This window comes from Carlito syrichta, unplaced genomic scaffold (assembly GCF_000164805.1).
Source record: "Carlito syrichta isolate Samal-C Ts95f unplaced genomic scaffold, Tarsius_syrichta-2.0.1 Scaffold304599, whole genome shotgun sequence".
Classification (NCBI taxonomy): domain Eukaryota; kingdom Metazoa; phylum Chordata; class Mammalia; order Primates; family Tarsiidae; genus Carlito; species Carlito syrichta.
Window position 1 is genome coordinate 119,199 of NW_007248695.1, and position 10,893 is coordinate 130,091.

Sequence of the window (10,893 nt, forward strand, 5' to 3'; positions counted from 1 at the left end):
CTCCAGTCTGGGTGACAGAGTGAGACTCCAACTCAAAAAAAAAAAAAAAAAAAAAGTAAAATGTTGGCCAAGCACAGTGCCTCATGCCTATAATCCCAGCACTTAGCAAGGCCAAGATGAGAGGTTTGCTTGAACCGAGGAATTCAAGACCTGCCTGGGAAACATTTTGTAGAGCTTGACTCTACAAAAAAAATACAAAAGTTAGCCGGGCGTGGTTGTATCCAATTGTAGTCCCAAACACTCAGGAGGCTGAGACTAAAGGATCGCCTGAGCCCTGGTGAGACTGTGTGAGACCTGGTGATCGTGCCACTGCACTCCAGCCTGGGTGATAGAGTGAGACTCTGACTCAAAAAAAGAAAAAGAAAACAAAGAAAGAAGAAAGAGATCAGGCGCAGTGGCCCACGCCTTTAATCCCAGCACTCTGGGAGGCCGAGGTGAGAGGATTGTCTGAGCCCATGGGTTCGAGACTAGCCTGGGCAACTTGGTAAGATCTCATCTCTACAATAAATCAAAAAAATTAGCCAGGCATGGTGGTGCGTGCCTGTATTTCCAGCTACTTGGAATGCTGAGGTAGAAGGACCGCCTGAGCTCAGTAGGTCAAAGCTGCGGTGGTTGTCAGTATGCCACTGCACCCCAGCCTGGGCGACAGAGTGAGATTCCAATTCAAAAAAAAAAAAGAAGAAAGAAGTAAAATGCCAACAAATAGCTCTGATATGGTAGAATTCACTGTGAATCAACTTTGTTATATTCAAAGAAAAGCAAGTCTTTGATTTACTAACAAATTGCTTCAGGCTGCATTTAGGAACAAAAAAAAAAGTATGCTGTCTCATAAACTCCTTGTGATTGCACATTGGAATTTTTAAATTTTTTTTAGTTTGAATCTCACTCTGTCGCCCAGGCTGGAGTGCAGTGGCACTTTTAAGGCCACTACAGCCTTGACTTGCTCACATTGGAAAAATTTTTTTTTTGAGTTGGAGTCTTACTCTGTCACCCAGGCTGGAGAGCAGTAGCATACTCACAACCACTCCAGCATTGACCTGATGGGCTCTGGCGATCTTTCTGCCTCAGTCTTCCAAGTAGACAGAACTACAGGCCATGCTACCATGCCGGGCTGATATTTTGATTTATTGTAGAGACGAGGTCTTGTCAAGTTGCCCAGGCTGGTCTTGAACCCATGGGCTCAGCAATCTACTTGCCTCAGTCTCCCAAAGTGCTGGGATTACCGGCTGAGCCACCGAGCCCAGCCTCACATTGGAAATTTTAATGATAGCATCACATCGACTCACTCATATAGATTTAACTGTACTACCTTATAGCTTATGTTTTGTTTTTGTTGTTTTGAGTTTAAGTCTCACCCTGTTTCCCAGGCTGGAGTGCAGTGACACTACTGCAGACTTGACCTACGGGGCTCAGGTGATCCTTCTGCTTCCGCCTTCCAAGTAGCTGTGACTACAGGTGCATATCACCACACCCAGCTAATTTTTGAAATTTTTTTGTAGAGACAAGGTCTCACCAAGTTGCCCAGGCTGGTTTTGAACCCCTGTACACAGGCAGTTCTCTCGCCTCTGCCTCCCAAAGTGCTGGGATAACAGGCGTGAGTCACCGTGCCCAACATATGTTGTTTTTAAAAGAGTTGTTGAATTTCCATCTCATGGAAGCAAGAAAAAAAATCATTAACATTATCTGTTCCTTTCTTGTTGCAGAAACATGCAAGAAGCATGGCATTTTGTTCTACAAATTAAGTGATTCTTCTATTAAAATCTTGTCAACAAGCTGGGCTCGGTGGCTCAGCCGGTAATCTCGCGCCTTTGGGAGGCCAAGGCAGTGAATTGCCTGAGCCCGCGGGTTCGAGACCCGCCTGGGCATCTTGGCGAGACCTTATCTCTACAATAAATCAAAAATTAGCCGGGCAGTAGCTCGCACCTGTAGTTCCGGCTACTCGGAAGGCTGAGGCAGAAGGATCGCCAGAGCCCAGCAGGTCGAGGCTGCGGTGGCCGGGAGTGGCCACTGCACTCCAGTCTGGGCGACAGAGTGAGACTCCAACTCAAAAAAAAAAAAAGAAAAAAAAATCTTGTCAAATGCTAAGTGTGGTGGCTCATGCCTGTCATCCCAGCACTTTAGGAGGTAGAAGCAGGAGAAGGTCAATGCTGCAGTGAGTCATTATTGTGTCATTACACTCAAGCCTGGGTGACAGAGTAAGACCCCGAGTCAATAAATTTTACATATATATATCCCAGACTGGTAACTGCAGTAACCTCTGTCTTAATCTGTTTTGTCCTGCTGTAACAGAACACCTGAGACTGGATCATTTTTTTGTGTTTTTTTTTTGAGTTAGGGTCTCACTCTACCTCCCAGACTGGAGTACAGTGGCACGCTCCCAGCCACCGCAGCCTCGACCTGCTGGTCTCCGTCGATCCTTCGGCCTCAGCCTTCCAGGTAGCTGGAATTACAGGCGTGCAGTACCACACCTGGCTAATTTTTGATTTATTGTAGAGATGAGGTCTCGCCAAGTTGCCCAGCGGGTCTCAACCCACGGGCTCAGGCAATCCACTCACCTCAGTCTCCCAAAGTGCTGGGATTACAGGCAGAGCCACCAAGCCCGGCTGAGACTGGATAATTTAGAACAAACAGAAATCTGTTGGATCACAGTTTTGGAGACCTGGAAGTGCAATATTGAAGAACTGGCATCTGGCAAGGGCCTTCTTGTTGTATTATCTCATGGTGGAAGGGCAAAGACAGGGGGAGAGAGAGCAAGAGATAGAACTACAGCCTTGGCCCTTTTATAATTGGTATTCATCCATTCATGAAGGTGGAGCCCTCATGACCTGAATATCTCTCATTAGACCCCACTGCCCGACACTGTTGCACTGGGGATTAAGTTTCTGACACACGAACTTTGGAGAACACATTCAAGCCACAGCAACCTCCAGGAGAAAAACATGGTGGCTAAAGGCAAAGATTGTGATGGTGGTGATGGCGATGTTATTGGTGGTGGTGGTGGGATGGTGGCGGTGATTGTGGGCAACTCAATTTAAAAAGTATAGATACAGCTGGACGTGGTGGCTCATGACTGTAATCCCAATACTTGGGGAGACAGAGGTAAGAGAATCACCTGAGTCCAGGGGTTTGAAGCCAGCCTGGACAACTTGGCGAGACCTCATCTCTACGATAACTCTAGAAAAATTAGCCAAGCATGGTGGTGCATGCCTGTAGTTCCAGCTACTTGGAAGGCTGAGGTGGAAGGATCACGAGTTCAGCAGGTGGAGGCTGTGGTGGCCGTGAGCATGCCACTGTACTCCAACCGGGGTGACAGAGTGAGACTCCAACCCCCCGCAAAGAAGAAATGTCGAGTAAAATGCTACAAACACAATTTATTGTCATCATTAAGACATTTACTTATTTTTTTCTTTCTTTTTTTTTTTTTGAGTTGGAGTCTCAACTCTGTCACCCAGACTGGACTGCAGTGGCTGCTCCCGGCCACCGCAGACTCGACCTGCTGGGCTCCAGTGATCCATCCGCCTCAGCCTTCCAAGTAGCTGGAACTACAGATGCGCGCTACCACGCCTGGCTAATTTTTTTATTTATTGTAGAGATGAGGTCTCGCCAAGTTGCCCAGGCGGGTCTCAAACCCGCGGGCTCAGGCAATTCACTCACCTCAGCCTCCTAAGGCGCGGGATTACAGGCTGAGCCAGTAAGCCTGGCTTACTTATTTTTTCAATATCCAAAGCTGCATTCTTCCGAAAAATCTAACAGGCTTATATGTAATTGTTACAAAGTCCAATTGTGAAAACATGATCACTAAAACACTTTGACTTGCCTCAGTGCTTCACACCCCACATTCGTAGGAACAATAACACACAAGTGAAAATGGAAAAACTAGCCGGGTTTGGTGGCTCAGTCTGTAACCCCAGCTCTTTGGGAGGCTGAGGTGAGTGGATTGCCTGAGCCTGCGGGTTCGAGACCTGCCTGGACAACTTAGTGAGCCCTCATCTCTACAATAAAGTTTTAAAAAAAGAAAAGAAAATGGATAAACGGTCAATATTTGATTTCTGTTTTCTATTTTTCCATTTGCAATCATCTACTCAGGTGCTTTTTGACCCCAAGAGAAAAAAAATATTGAACATTCAGAACTATCAATAACAGGAGGATGAAAGAATGTATTGATTGATTGATTGATTATGAAAATGAAATGTTTCTCACTACAGTGGATCGTAAGCACCCTCCCCCACCCACGTGGCCTGCTTCCTGGATACCTTTTGGTGTCACTGTTACACAGTCAGCACAAATAGCACACAGGTGGGGTCTTCAAGAAGTCTTATCTGATAGACCTTGGACTTGCTTCCAATAACCGTGCTCTGGAAACACAGACCTGACTTGATATCCTGAGCAATTTCTCATACCAGGTGCTGGAAGAAAGGTACACAAATCAAGAAATTTAGTGGACTTTTTGTAACATCTCATTTCAGAGAGTGCCACAGAACCAGATGAGGTTTCTTTTTTTTTTGAGTTGGAGTCTCACGCTGTTGCCCAGGCTGCTCATGGCCACTGCAGCCTCCACCTGCTGGGCTCAGGCAGTCCTTCCACCTCAGCCCTCCAAGTAGCTGGAACTATAGACGTGCGCCACCACGCCCAGCTAATTCATTGATTTATTGTAGAGATGAGGTCTCCCCATGTTGCCCAGGCCGATCTCGAACCCCTGAGCTCAGGCTATCCTCTGGCCTCAGCCTTCCAAAGTGCTGGAAATACAGGCGTGAGCCACCATGCCTGGCCCTGTATGAGGTTTCTTCACTTCTCCAGTAGAGGGTACACACCTGGAAGAGGCTTTTGTGGCCAACCACCAGATAATTTGCCAGCAATTCCTTTGTACCAGCCATGGTTTAGAGACCTACTCGCTTATCCTCCTTCTCTTTTGGCTAGAGCTCAGTGAGACAGAGGAGGTACTGGTGTCAGAGAGAAGCAACTGGGTGGCAATGTATCAATTAGGTTTTGTTGTTGTTGTTGATTGAGTCAGGGTCTCTATTACCAAGGCTGAAGTGTGTGGCAAAAACAAGTCTCACTGCAGCCTCCACCTCCTGAACTCAGGGGATCCTTCCACCTCAGTCTCTTAAGTAACTGGAACTACAGGCGTGCACCACCATGCCTGGCTAATTTTTAAATTTTTTGAACAGACAAGGTCTTGCTATGTTGCCCAGGCTGGTCTCAAACTACTGGGCACAAGCAATCCTCCCACCTCAGCCTCCCAAAGTGCTGGGATTACAGGACTGAGCCACTATAATTAGGTTTTTTAATTTTAATTTTTGGGGTTTTTTTGAGTCAGAGTCTTGCTCTGTCGCCCAGGCTGGAGGGCAGTGGAATGCTTACAGCCACCACAGTCTCAACCTGCTGGGCTCAGGTGATCCTTCCACCTCAGCCCTCCAAGTAGCTGGAACTACAGGCATGTGCTACCATGCCCAGCTTATATTTTGATTTATTGTAGAGACGAGGTCTCACTAAATTGCCCAGGCTGGTCTTGAACCCCTGATCTTAGGCAATCCTCTTGCCTTGATCTCCCAAAGTGCTGGGATTACAGGCATAAACCACTGCACCCAGCTGGGATGCTGCACTTTTTCTTTTCTTTTTTTTTTTTTGAGTTGGAGTCTCACTCTGTCGCCCAGACTGGAGTGCAGTGGCCGCTCCCGGCCACTGCAGCCTCGCCCTGCTGGGTTCCGGCGATCCTTCCGCCTCAGCCTTCCGAGTAGCCGGAATTACAGGCATGCACTACCATGCCCGGCTAATTTTTTTATTTTATTGTAGAGATGAGGTCTTGCTTGCCCAGGTGGGTCTCGAACCCGCAGGCTTGGGCAATCCACTCACCTCAGACTCCCAAGGCACGGGATTACAGGCTGAGCCACCAAGCCTGGCTTGCTGTACTTTCTTATCAAATTTTCTGTGAACCTAAATTGCTCTAAAAACAACGTCTATTTAAGGGGGAAAAATCATCAAAATAGAGCTCACTAGCTGGCTTGGTTATCTATTTTTTGGAGAACCACCTCAAAAATCTAACAATTTAAAGCTATCTATTGTTTGTAATAATTCTGTAGGTTGCTGAGCTCAGCTGAGTGGTTCTTCTTCTGGGAGCTCTCCTAGGGCTGAAATGTTTCAGTCCTCTCTCCTGATGCCTCTTTCTCTGGTTGGGTAGTTAAACCTATATTGTACTGAGCTTCTAAGAAAGAGCATTTGAAGCATATCAAGAGATGTGGCAGAGGCTGTTTTTGTTTTGTTTTGTTTTTTGAGTCAGAGTCTCACTCTGTTGCCCAGGTTGGAGTACAGTGTTACACTCACGGCCACCACAGTCTCGACCTCCTGGGCTCAGACAATCCTTTAGCCTCAGCCTACCAAGTAGTTGGAACAACAGATGCGTACCTGGCTAATTTTTTGATTTTTTGTAGAGACAAGTTCTCACCAAGTAGCCCAGGCTGATCTCGAATCCCTAAGCTCAGGTAAATCATCCTGCCTCAGCTTCCCAAAGTGCTGGGATTACAGATGTGAGCCACCATTCCCAGCCTCTCTCTCAATAGAAAGAAAAAATTAGAGGACATTTTAAATCTACCAAACTAGCCGGGTGTGGTGGCTCACACCTCTAATCCCAGCATTTTGGGAGGTGAAGGCAAGAAGACTGTCTCAGTTGAGGGATTTGAGACCAGCCTGGGCAAGTTGGTGAGACCTTGTTTCTACACTAAAAGAAAAAGGAAAAAAATTAGCCAGGCGTGGTGGCATGTACCTGTGGTTTCAGCTCTTTGGAAGACTGAGGTGGAAGGGTCACCTGAGTCCAGCAAGTCGAGGCTGTGGTGGCCATGAGGGTGCCACTGCACTCCAGCCTGGGTGTCAGAGTGAGACTCTCACTCAAAAAAAAAAAAGAAAATCAGGACCGGGCTCGGTGGCTCAACCTGTAATCCTAGCACTTTGGGAGGCCAAGGCAAGTGGATTGCCTGAGCCCATGGGCTCGAGACCAGCCTGGGCAACTTGGTGAGACTTTGTCTCTACAATAAATCAAAAATTAGCCTGGCATGGTAGCTCATGCCTATAGTTCCAGCTCCTTGAAAGGCTGAGGCGGAAGGATCACTGGAGTCCAATTAGTTGAGGCTGTGGTGGCTGTGAGTGTGCCACTGCACTCCAGCCTGGGCAACAGAGTGAGACTCCAACTCAAAAAAAAAAAAGAGTGACCTGTGAGACCTGAAGGGTGAGCAGAACCATTTTAAAAAAGACCTCGAGTCTGACTCTGCTCCCTGCATTCAAACTCAGAAATAAACTGCTTTCTACCAGTTCCCTGTCCTTTCAATTTATTGGTATCAAGGGTAGCAGCTGAGCGTTACTCAGACCACAACAGGACAAGAGAAAAAGATATGGTAACAGATTTCTGGGATGAGAGATAAGAAAAACTTTTGAGGACACTGGAACGTTTTCATAGTAATGAGTAAATACTTCTCAGATCTGGAGATGAACTTTCTTTCACCTCTGTTTAGTTCAGAAAACTTTCCCTTTTAAGGCAGGATTCATTGATTGTGAAATTAGCCATTTCTTAGCATCAGCGACAGCCTTCTATCTTTTTTCTCTCACATTTCTGATACCTTTGCATGTGACAGCCAAGACGAAAATATCAATGTTACCAAAAGTAGTTACTTAGTTAATTAGTTCAGTTTGTCTTCAAAATCACTGGCGTTTCTTTTTCTTTTTCTTCACAACGAAGATAAGAAATTTTTAGGTCTGCCTTTTTTCCCCTGCCCAATATATAACATAATACAGCCGCACAGAAAATTTCTCTAATCTGCTGAGTTGTTTTCACTGTGGCTATTAATTATATTTTTAAGAGAAAAAAATAAAAGTATATATGGGTGATTTAGGTTGAAAAGCTGTCACCAGTTGCATGAAAGATAGTTTGGTAGTTTTTTGTTGTTTTTTTTTTTTTTTTTGAGTAGGAGTCTCATTCTGTTGTCCAGGCTGGAGGGCAGTGCCACGCAGTGCAGTAGAGCATTGTATAGAACTTAAGTTGCAGCTGAATTTTACATTTAAATGGTGACATTTAGAGTAAAGAAAGCTTACAAGGCCTAAGACATCATGCATTGCAAAAGTTATGCAAATCATAAGACTTCCAATTACATTGATACTATACAGTTCAAAGAAAGGGAGTACATAGGGATTTACATCTTTGGGGGTAGTCTGCTGGGAAGTCAAGGATCCCCCTAAAGATACTTACTGGGAATGCCTAGAAGACAAGAGGACTCTCAGTAACGTGCTCTGGAATGTGCAGGAGTGCTTGAATCCTCGCCATGCCCTTCTCTAGGGGCTGTGGCAATATGGAGGGACATTAGTGGGTCTCTGTTTCAGTACCATCATTGCACCAAATATATAACTAAAAATATTTTTTTAATGGTAAAGAAGTCTGAATTCTTCTGTTTCTCTTCTTCTCCCTCTTCTCCTCCATCTTTTTCTTCTTTAGTGAAATACGGATTCAAAGTAAGCATCAGGCTGAGTGCAGTGGCTCATGCCTATAATCCCAGCACTTTGGAAGCCGACGTGAGACTGCCTGAGCCCGCTGGTTCTAGACCAGCCCGGGCAACTTGGTGAGATCTCATCTCTACAGTAAATCAAAAAATTAGCTGGGCGTGATGGTGCATGCCTGTAGTTCCAGCTACTTGGAAGGTTGAAGCCGAAGGATCACCTGAGCCCAGCAAGTCGAGGCTGCGGTGGCCGTGAGTGTGCCACTACACTCCAGCCTGGGCTACAGAGTGAGACTCTGACTCTTAAAAAAAAAAAAAGAAAAAGAAAGAAAGTAAGCAGCAAAAAGCATGAACTTTCCAAATTAGAACTGTCTTTTTATCCAACACTTTTGTGATTGAGGAAGGACGTAGATTGCCAAGGTCATGCCTCACCAAAGATCCAATCTAAGCAAGCCAAGCTTTTCTGAGGACAAAATTCTCCCCATGCCTGGTACAGTACCTGATAAACCTGATTCTCTGACTGATTTTCTATTTGCAGTTTTAATATCAAATGTCAGTGAAGTTAAAAACAAAGTGGCAATATGCCACCTTGTGGACGCACAAGGAATGAAATTCTTGCAGTGTTTTGTTTTTTCGGTGGTGAAAATTTAACATATTTGTATGCTTTTCCTCTTTTGCTATAGAGACCCACTAATGTCCTTCCATATTGCCACAGCCCCTAGAGAAGGACTGGGAAGGGTTCAAGCATGCTTGCACATTTCTGAGCACATCACTGAGTCTCTGTCTTCTATGCACTCCCAGTGAGTCTTTTCAGGGGATCCTTGACCTCCCAGTAGACTTTCCCAAAGATGTAAATCCCTACTTACTCTCTTTCTTTGAACTATATAGTATCAATGTAATCGGAAGTCTTGTGATTTGCATAACTTTTGCAATGCATGAAGTCTTGGGCCTGGTAAACTTTCTTTACTCTAAATGTCACTATCTAAAGGTAAAATGCAGCTGTAACTTAAGTTCTGTACAATGCTCTGCTGGTCATGTGGCTAATATATAGAAACCGAGAACTCTGGACTATAAAAGGAAACTGTAAAAGCCTGGGGGGTGAGCAGAACCATTTTAGAAAGACCTTGAGTCCGGCTCTGGTCCCAGGATTCGAACTCAGAATTAAACTTCTTTCTACCAGTTGCCTGCCCCTTTGATTCATTGGTAACAAGGGTGAGCAGCCGAGTGTTACTTGGACCATAACAATACAAGCAATATTTGTGCAGCACAAAAAAAAGCAAAACAAAACAAAACAAAACACACACAGGCAATACACAAAGACTAGTGAATACTCAAATATTTGTGGAGTGTAGTTTTTTTTTTTTTTTTTTGAGTTGGAGTCTCACGCTGTCACCCAGACTGGAGTGTAGTGGCCACTCCCGGCCACCGCAGCCTCGACTTGCTGGGCTCTGGCGATCCTTCTGACTCAGCCTTCCAAGAAGTTGGAACTACAGGCACGTGCTACCACGCCTGGCTGATTTTTTATTTATTGTAGAGATGAGGTCTCGCCAAGTTGCCCATGGGCTCAGGCAATCCACTCACCTCAGCCTCCTAAAGGCGCAGGATTACAGGCTGAGCCACAGAGCCTGGCTTATTTTATTTTTCAGTTGGGATCTTACTTTGTCATTCCTGCTGGAATGCAGTGGCACAATCACAGCTAGCTGATGTCTTGTCCTCCTGGACTCAAAGGATCCTTTCTCCTCAGTCTCCCTAGTAGCTGGGACTACAGGCATGTACTACCTTGCCTGGTTAATTAAAAAAAATTTTTTATAGCAATGAGTTCTCACTATGTCGTTTAGGCTGCTCTCAAACTCCTGGGTTCAAGCAATCTTCCTATCTTGGCCCCCCAAAGTACTGTGATTACAAGCATGAGCTACCACTACTCATCCCAGGATACATTTTTTAGTGTTTACTTAGAGTGAGCCCTCTTCCTTCACATGTTACCAGATCTCCTTTATTCTGGTTTGTGATCTTCCCACAGAGACAACTCAAAACAGTGAAGTGGACTCTTACCACACAGACAGAAATGTGCAACGTCACATCCTGAAGGGGAAATCAAAAGCATGTTTTGCAATACTTTCTTGTTAAAAGCACTAAATTAGGCTGGATGCAGTGGCTCCAGCCTGTAATCCCAGCATTTTGGGAGGTGGAGGCAAGAGGATTGTCTGAGCTCGGGGGTTGGAGACCAGTTTGAGCAACTTGGCAAGACCTCGTCTCCACAATAAATCAGAAAACAGACTGGGCGTGGTGGCACATGCCTGTGATTCCAGCTACTTGGAAGGCTGAGTCGGAAGGATTACCTGAGCCCAGCAGGTCGAGGTTGCAGTGGCAGTGAGTGTGCCACTGCACTCCAGCCTGGGTGACAGTGAGACTCTGA